This window comes from Rhinolophus sinicus, chromosome X (assembly GCF_036562045.2).
Source record: "Rhinolophus sinicus isolate RSC01 chromosome X, ASM3656204v1, whole genome shotgun sequence".
Lineage (NCBI taxonomy): Eukaryota > Metazoa > Chordata > Mammalia > Chiroptera > Rhinolophidae > Rhinolophus > Rhinolophus sinicus.
In genome coordinates, this window is record NC_133768.1 from 87,518,357 (window position 1) to 87,526,252 (window position 7,896).

At 43.9% G+C, this 7,896-nt stretch overlaps 1 protein-coding gene across 13 annotated transcripts in view; it reads right to left on the minus strand.

The window, feature by feature from the left end:
• The window catches only part of TENM1 (teneurin transmembrane protein 1), a 1,181,603-nt gene extending 1,175,540 nt beyond the window's left edge, over positions 1–6,063 (minus strand). For 10 of the 13 annotated variants that reach the window (XM_074324280.1, XM_074324286.1, XM_074324287.1 and 7 more), the window contains exon 1: positions 5,496–6,063. The gene's annotated coding sequence lies outside the window, so the exon portion shown is untranslated. Of the gene's footprint in view, positions 1–4,657; positions 4,803–5,491 lie in introns of those variants that run through there. The other 3 variants (XM_074324283.1, XM_074324278.1, XM_074324284.1) reach the window with 3 other exon arrangements.
• Between the last annotated feature and the right edge of the window lie 1,833 nt (positions 6,064–7,896).

The following is a 7,896-nucleotide window of genomic DNA, read 5'->3' on the forward strand; positions in this document are numbered from 1 at the left end:
TGGTCTCTGCAATAAAAAAATTGGGGTATATATATATATAGTTTAATAAAATTGTTTTCATATCTGAAATGGAAAAATAATCAAACCTACTGGACAATTCAAACATTATTTATATTTAACTTTACTGTGATCACTATGCTCCTAAGTCTACAAAATCATAATTTGAAAGAACATATTTTTCAATGCCAATAGCTATTATGAAACTATTTTCGAGCTGTGAAAAGTCCTCATAGAATAAAAACGCTCTGTCGCATACACAAATACCAATAGAAATACACAAATCGAATCTCTATTTCTGCGAGATTTTGTTTTAAAGGCTTTAGTAGGGACGAAGAGGGTTGCAGTAATATTCTCAGGAAAATGACAGAGATGTCACGGATTTTTGCTCTGCTTAATCATTTATTGCTTGCAAATTCAATTCCCCAGCCTTTTACAGTTACTTTCAAGGACCAACAGGCTGGCATGAAATTAAATTAACAAGCAGGTTCCCATCCTGAGTTAGTGACTCCCAGCTGTCTGTCCCGTCTAGTTTCTATTGTAGTAGAAAAATTGGTGGAAAATAAGGTGCAGAAAATTGTAAGAAGCACATCAAAATCTTTAAGTTGATTTCTTCAAACTGATGAATCAATACCAGGGACAGAGGGGGGGAGATAGAATTGAAGTTAAAATTTTTAATTTACTGGCTTGTTGAAAAGCAGTGTGTTTTTGTTTTTGTAATTGCTGAGGGATGCAAGCAACATCCCTTATACATATCATAGAAGTCCAGAGATTCAGGACGGCATTTAGTTTATTAGGTATTTTATAGTAACCCAAGAGTGTTTAAAGTACTCTGCATATATTTTAAAGTGTTTTATTTTTTTATGTAAATATTAAAATTCATCACCCTATTAAATGATTCCAAAACATCCGGAGACTAAAAAATTCTCTCAACCAACCAGCTGTTTGTTTGCCTTAACGCAAACAGCTGGATGGTTGACGGAACTTTTCACTCACATATTTGGGTGGCACCTAAATATAGCCATAGAGGCCTCTCATAAGTACCCCCCAAAAAAACATATTAATCTTGACATATACCTATGATAAACAAAGATATGCAGGCTCCAAGTAAGAGCTTCATGAGGGGTGATCCACTGATAGTAAAACATTATTTAACATATTTTCCTGTGTTCACATCCCAATTAATTTTTCTACTCAGACATTAAAGTAGGGTGAGGATAGAGAGCCCAGTATTTCAGAATCATGACATCACATTGAAAACATCATCCAAGAGGCAGTGGTTAGTTGGCATATATGCATGTTTCACCATATGCTATTGTTTACCTAAAGTGGAGGCTTGGACAGGAAGTAAAATTCAGAATTTTTTTTAAGTTGTAAATTATCCAAGATTATACTTCCAGGTCTAGAAATGAATCCTGAAGTTACATAAGAACCTAACAGGCTTTATTTATCAGACTCTAAATTATTATTTTAAAAATATTAGGGATCCAACATCAACTGTAAAAACATTTACTATCTCCAATTAAAACAGTTTGCTTTGATTACAGAAATGTTAGCAGTGTAATCGATATAAATATTGTTATACAATAATTTTCAGTTTATCCATCATTTTCCAGTTTCCTCAGTCTTATTTTTCATGGTTCCAAATGTAAGCAATTTCATTGGTCTTGCTAAATTGTACCACAGTACATCTAGCAAACTACAAAACTCTATACATTACATAAATTGCTATAACAGAGTACTACATACTGAAGAGACACCTATGGTAGGACCATCAGGGTTGTTAGGAATAATCAAAAGCTGTGTGAAACCTTTCATAGCATTCATCTGCTCAAACTAAGCACAGTTCTAGCTGGTTCTATTTGATACTTTTTCTCAGTTCTAAAAAAAAAAAAAAAAGAAAATCAATGAAAAACAGAAAGGAGTAGAAATAGTGTATTAAGCCAGGTTTCAGATTGTTTTGCCTTTTAGGGGAAGGGAAAATAGTAATCTCTGTTCAAAATAGTGATTTAATCACTACTAGAGATTCTGATTTAATACTCAGAATCTGCAGATGATTTAAAGCAGTTATTGTATATGGGAATAGTTCTGAAATTTGATTCCTTTTAATTTTTTCTAATCAGTAGCTACAGTTCCAGCTATTGATATATAATGTTAATCAGAATTGCTAAATTCTATCCCGTACAATATTCTTCATCATTTAATCTGCCTGTAGTTGTGCTAATAATACAATTCAAACCTTTTTTTTCCAAATGCTAAATGATGGGAAGCTTCCTCTTTTTTAACTATGCACAGATTACTACTTTTGAGGATAAATGAAAAGTAATTTAAAGAAACATATAATTTTAATAAAATTATTGTACATGTTTTATATGGCATTCATGTGAGATTGCTTCTAAGTAAGTGTGTGTTTGTATATGTGAGAGAGAGGGAGACAGAGAGAACAAATATGTGAGTACTATAAGAAAATTTGTTTTCGTTTTAAAAAAAAATAATCACTGAGTCAAGTATTCAAAGTACTGGTCTTCTTTTGACTTTAGGTAAGTAACGGGTAAGGAAATAAATAAACAAATAAATAAATCACTTCTTTGGGAAATATCAAGGAATCTATTAACCATAGTCTATACAAAGTACTTGATAAATATATTTAAAACTGAAAATGATGGACTTTCAGAAAAAGCAAGCTTCAAGCAAAAATCACAGGGATTCTAATTGCTATCTCTAACATGGAATGGAAAAACATATGCTAATCAATATTGAACCTTCTTACCACTTCCAAGTTTGTAAGGCTATCATGGAAAATAAACTTCCACACTAAGCTCTCTGTTTTCGGAGGCAATATATCAAAATAATATTTTGCAGTTTGACAATTTAAAGTAATATTGTACAGAATAAACTTGAACGTTTGATTGTTTTGCTTCTGCAACAATCTTTGTATTAAAGGCATCAGAAAGGTACAATGACTATAGAGGAAACTATGATCATGTCAGTGTTATTTACACATATGACAGCTGAATTGAAACACCGAGGCCTTTAGGGTATTCAGACTTTCAATTAGGCCTTTGAACGAGATGGTAGTTACATATAATCAGATTTTATTTTTTAACATACTTATATGTTTGAGTATTTGGAATCTCAATCAGTCTTACAGCACAATGATTCTACAAAGCATTCATTTCTTCAGCCCCACTGTATAGTTTGTCAAATGACATGACTGTTTTTAATTCACAACTGGGACCTAGCAATAATGGTAAGTAATTCATGTATTCAAAAAATATTCGTTTTCTACTATGTGCCTGGCATTCCTCTAGGGATAAGACTCTATTAGTTTTATTGTGCAAATGCTAACATTTCTTCTTAGAGTTGTTTTCCAGAAACACCTGTTTTTCAAAAACATGCCAGGGGACAATCCAAAAACTTTTAAATAACATTTAGAGGATGGATTCATTTTAGAAATTACAGGAACCCCTTTTCAAATGCATCTTTTGACTTTCTTTTGTTATCATTAAAAGGTTCTAATATTATTTTGGCATACTTGAAAGCTTTTAACAACCTTTAAAAAAAACTTTGCAATGGTAAATTACTTAACACATCACAAAAAACAGTCTTATGAACTTGGACAAATATGGCAAAACTGGGGTTCTGTTTTTCCAGTTACTTATTTTAAGGGTCATACTGTGCCTTATGAAAATTCATTTTCCCCATATTGCAGATATGAAAAGCAAGGGGTGGGGATGAGCAAGCAAGCAAATGCTGGGTAATCATGGAGCAGAATGTAAATCTGTGGATCTCCTTCTAATAAAAAAGTCTTTCCTTCTTGACTGTACTCTTTCTTGGCAGCACTGGTAACCATGCCCCAAATCGAAAGTCTTTGCACTAAGATGGACCAGGATATTTCAGCCGAAAGATAATAGAGCAGACATTTGCAGTGTCTTCCCCAAACAGGTTAAGAGTAAGGATTGATTCTCACAGTATAGTGTACCTGGTTTGTTAATTATAATCACAGAATCATCTAAAATTCAAGGAAGCTGTCTATGACCCTTACTTATCTCAAACGCGATCAATTAAATGCTAATCTACCAGTACCTATTAGAGTCCACTGGGGTGTTTCGTTTCCTTTTGGTTTCTAAAACCAAATGGCTACTAATTTCCGTTCTATAGCACCAGAAACTTCTTTTTGTATTTTTTCGGGTCACCTCAAATACACCTCCGGATTAACATCCCAGGGGGAAAAAACGGAAAGTTCAGGTAATCTCCTGACCAATTGCTTCATATTGGAGATGTAGTTTTTCTCCCCATATTAGCATATCTCCAGTATCAGTGATGCAGATCTGCTAAACCAGAAGCTGCCAACAGGAAGCATGAGTTGCAAACCAGACCCTGTTCCCACCCCTACTCTCCCGGTGGCGAAATGGAAGTCGAGACCGCATCTACTAGTGGAGTGAGATCGTCTTATCTCCGCAATTGTAAACAACCGGCTGCACTAGGTTTGCTGAAATGTTTAAATACACTCCTGACTGCAAACACATCCACTCACCAAGTCGTGCTAACAATCTTCCCTTCTCTACTCTAGGAAAAGCATCCTAAAACTGAATTGGCAATCCACCGGTTGTGGCGTGGAAAAGTGAGGTTACATTTCCCTAGGCATGCCGCGAGGTACCTGGCACTCCGCAGATGTGTTGGCCGCTGCTAGATTCCCAGGACCACGTCTCAGGAGGAAATGAGAAAACACGCAACCCTGCACAGCTGAGCGCGTGGTTAAAGCCAACACCGACGGTTCCCAGAGCACCGACTGCTGCGTAATGGCCATCTCTTTTGACAAAGATTGGGTTATAGGGAGGACGCAGCGGGTGGGGCCCCAGACGGCGTAGGTTAGAAAGAGGTCCTGAAGTCGCCCCCACCTTGGAACTGGGGCTCTCCGAGTGAGGTTCGAAGAGAAATTCAGAAGCAAACAGGTACTAGCCCCTAGGCATCTTCTCTCAGAGAGATAGCAGGAGCGGAACCCGAGTGGCCGAGCCCGGGGCGGACACTCCAAGTGCGAGGGATGCCAAAGGAGAGGCGCCCCCTACTCTCTGTTCGGACCAAGCCTCCCCCATCCCCAGCGTCCAGGTCCACTTGTTAGAGCGCCCGGGCTCTACTCGAGAGGCCAGGCGAGGGCCCCCCTTTCATAACCGGAGGAGGAGGTTGGCAAAAGTGTCGCCTGAGAAACCCAGCGAACCTTCGAAGGGCAGCGCCCCCAGGGCCCATTTGAACTGCGAACGAGACTGACCTCCCATCTCCCCTGGGTATTACAGAGCCCTGAGCCTGACGAAGACCGAGAGAAGGAGCGGAGGTTCTGCAACCTAAGGCAGGACTCCCAGAGCCGACACAGCCCAATGCTCAGAGCCAAGAGCCGCCATCCGCCGTCTGCAGCCCCGGGGCAAAGTTCACCCTGAGTCCTTGGGGTGGGGGCTGCGAGCCAGAGGGAAGGAGGTGGGGGCCGGGAGAAACGCACCTACCTAGTCCAGGAGCAAGTTTCAATGTCGTCCCCCGGTGCAGTCCCCCGCCCTTAACCAAGTGCTCAGCCCCGCCGGGCGCTGCGGGTTCCTGGGACTTCGGGCATCTCAGCTGTTTCCTGCCGGAAGCGACTGTTAATCCACATTACTGTTGGAGCTGCAGTTCGGGCCCCCGCATAGCTCCTCTGGCTCGCGGAGGCGGTGCTCTATGTCGGCAGCCGGCGGGGGCAGGGACCGAACCTGGCTACCACCGCACAAGCGGACGCCCGCTGACAGAAGGGTGCTTACGCCCGGGGTCGTATGTATGTGCGACAGTGTGTATAAGCGTATGTGTCCGAGAAAGAGAGTGTGCGTATGTATGCGAGCAGAAGGGGTGAGCTCAGTCCCTGGGGCACTCGGAGGTGAACTCCGGGCAAAGCCCGAACCCGCCACGCTCCGGGATGCGGGTCGTCTGCACCGCTGATGGCTGTGCTGATGCTGCTGTGGCCGCCGCCGCCGCGCTCTAAGCCTGGTTGCGGTGGTGCAAAAAATGTTTCTCCGCTACTCGAGACCAAAAAACCTACCCTGTCTACTGAGCATGCCCGGTTTGACAGATCCACAGCCTAGGGTGGTTTTTTTTTTTTTTTTTTTTTCGTGTTTTTTTTCCCCTTTTCCCCAAGACTCCAGGTTTTAGCCGCAGCTGAGATGGGGGGAGGGAGGAGGAGCAGGAGGAGGAGGGCTGAGGGAGCAGGTAGCCAGCCGAGGAAGGGAGGTCGGGGAAGATCTGGATGTGAGAGTGAAAGAAGGAAGGAGAAAGCTGGGAATGGGAGCAGAGGAAGGAATATGGATCAACAAAATTTAGATTTCGTATCACAATGAGTTCCTGGGCAGGGGACTGTCGTGACCAGCTTTTATCAGTATTTTCCCGAGGATTAGGTGGGGTGGAGGGTTCGTAGGAGCGTTTGTCATCCCCAAGATGAACCTGGGACAGTGTTCAATAGTCATGACATACACAAATGTGCGTGCACACACCACACCCACACAAAGGAGCGCGATCACTCCTGCGATGTGTAAAGCCTCAGAACTGACTTAAAAAGAATGCCAAGTCTTTTGCCAGTACAACTTTGGCAAAAGAAAGAAAAAGGCGAGGAAGAGAAATTGTTAGGGTTCCTCCTTTTCCGCTCTCCCCAGCCTTTCAGAAAAGCCAAGTTCGTGACTGCAGTGCATAAGTGATCCGCAAGCTCTCGTGTGGATCTGTGGGAGAGCACTGCCGACTGTCTACCGCTGACAGTGCGATCCCAGAGAGCCAAGGCCGGCCACATGCAGCCTCCTGGAGGCACGTCAGGTCAGCAGTGACAATGTCTCCTGGAGGGGAGGCCAGCGCTCTAGCTCCCGCCCTGCCAAGCCGCCCAGGTCCCTGGGCTCCTCAACCGGCTCCGCCCCTCACCCAGCCGGGCACGAGGGCACGTACTCCAGCGAACACCCAGCGCCGCTCCAAGCCTTGGATCCCTCCCTTCCACCCTCTTCAGCTTCCTCGAAAAAGCGGAAAAGCGGAATCTGCATGCACATGAACTCTCCTCGGGAGCCTTAGGAGTCCTAGTGGGCATGGTGAGGGCTTGGGCGCCAGGCCATAGAGGAACTCTCCAGCCGCCCACATCTGCACGCCTGGGCCAGATGTGAGACTGAAGCGTGAGGCGTAGGCCCCGGATTAGAGTTTGGCTCCCCTTCCAGTAAGGGCGGCGGCGACGCCCACAGTCGCCTTCTCCTTTCTGGCTTCCCAGCGAGAGCCAGACCGTGGGAGATACCAAGTGCTGAGCCAGGGGAGATGCACCAACTGGAGAAATCCCTGTTTCACGTCCTCGCAGACCTCCTTTCCCCCAGTGCCACCTCGGCGGTAGGCAGGTAGGGGGCACGCAGAGCAGCAAAGCGCCCCGTGAGTGTTCACGGTCCTGCTAAGCTAGTCTAGGTAAAGGAAAGACAGCGCAGTGTCGAGCCTTCTTTGAGAGGAACGTTTACTGATTGTTTTCTTGAGTGAATAAGGCAGGACGTGTGTGTATGTGGCCACGCACGTTTAAAATTTTTCTGTCAAGAGCAGGGACAGGAAAGCAAGAGGCTATCAGTCAAGATGAGAGCCCGCTAGGGGTTGCAATAAGGCACTTTTGGAGCCTTGGCTGGCGCAAATTACCGGGAAGAGTTGCTCATGGCGCGGTGGGCACGCACCAAATCTTGCAGCTGTATTCCATCCTGGGTGGTGGCAGCTGCGCGAGGATGGCTTCCGGGCTGGATGGTCTCAGCGCTGTAGTGCTGGGGAACCGGATTCGGTTTCTGAAAGAAAGGTAGTATAGTGTGACGCCAGGGGGAGATCTCGGAACCATGTGTTCCCCATTTTTATGGCTTTTGATACAGGTATTTGCAAAGAGGGAAC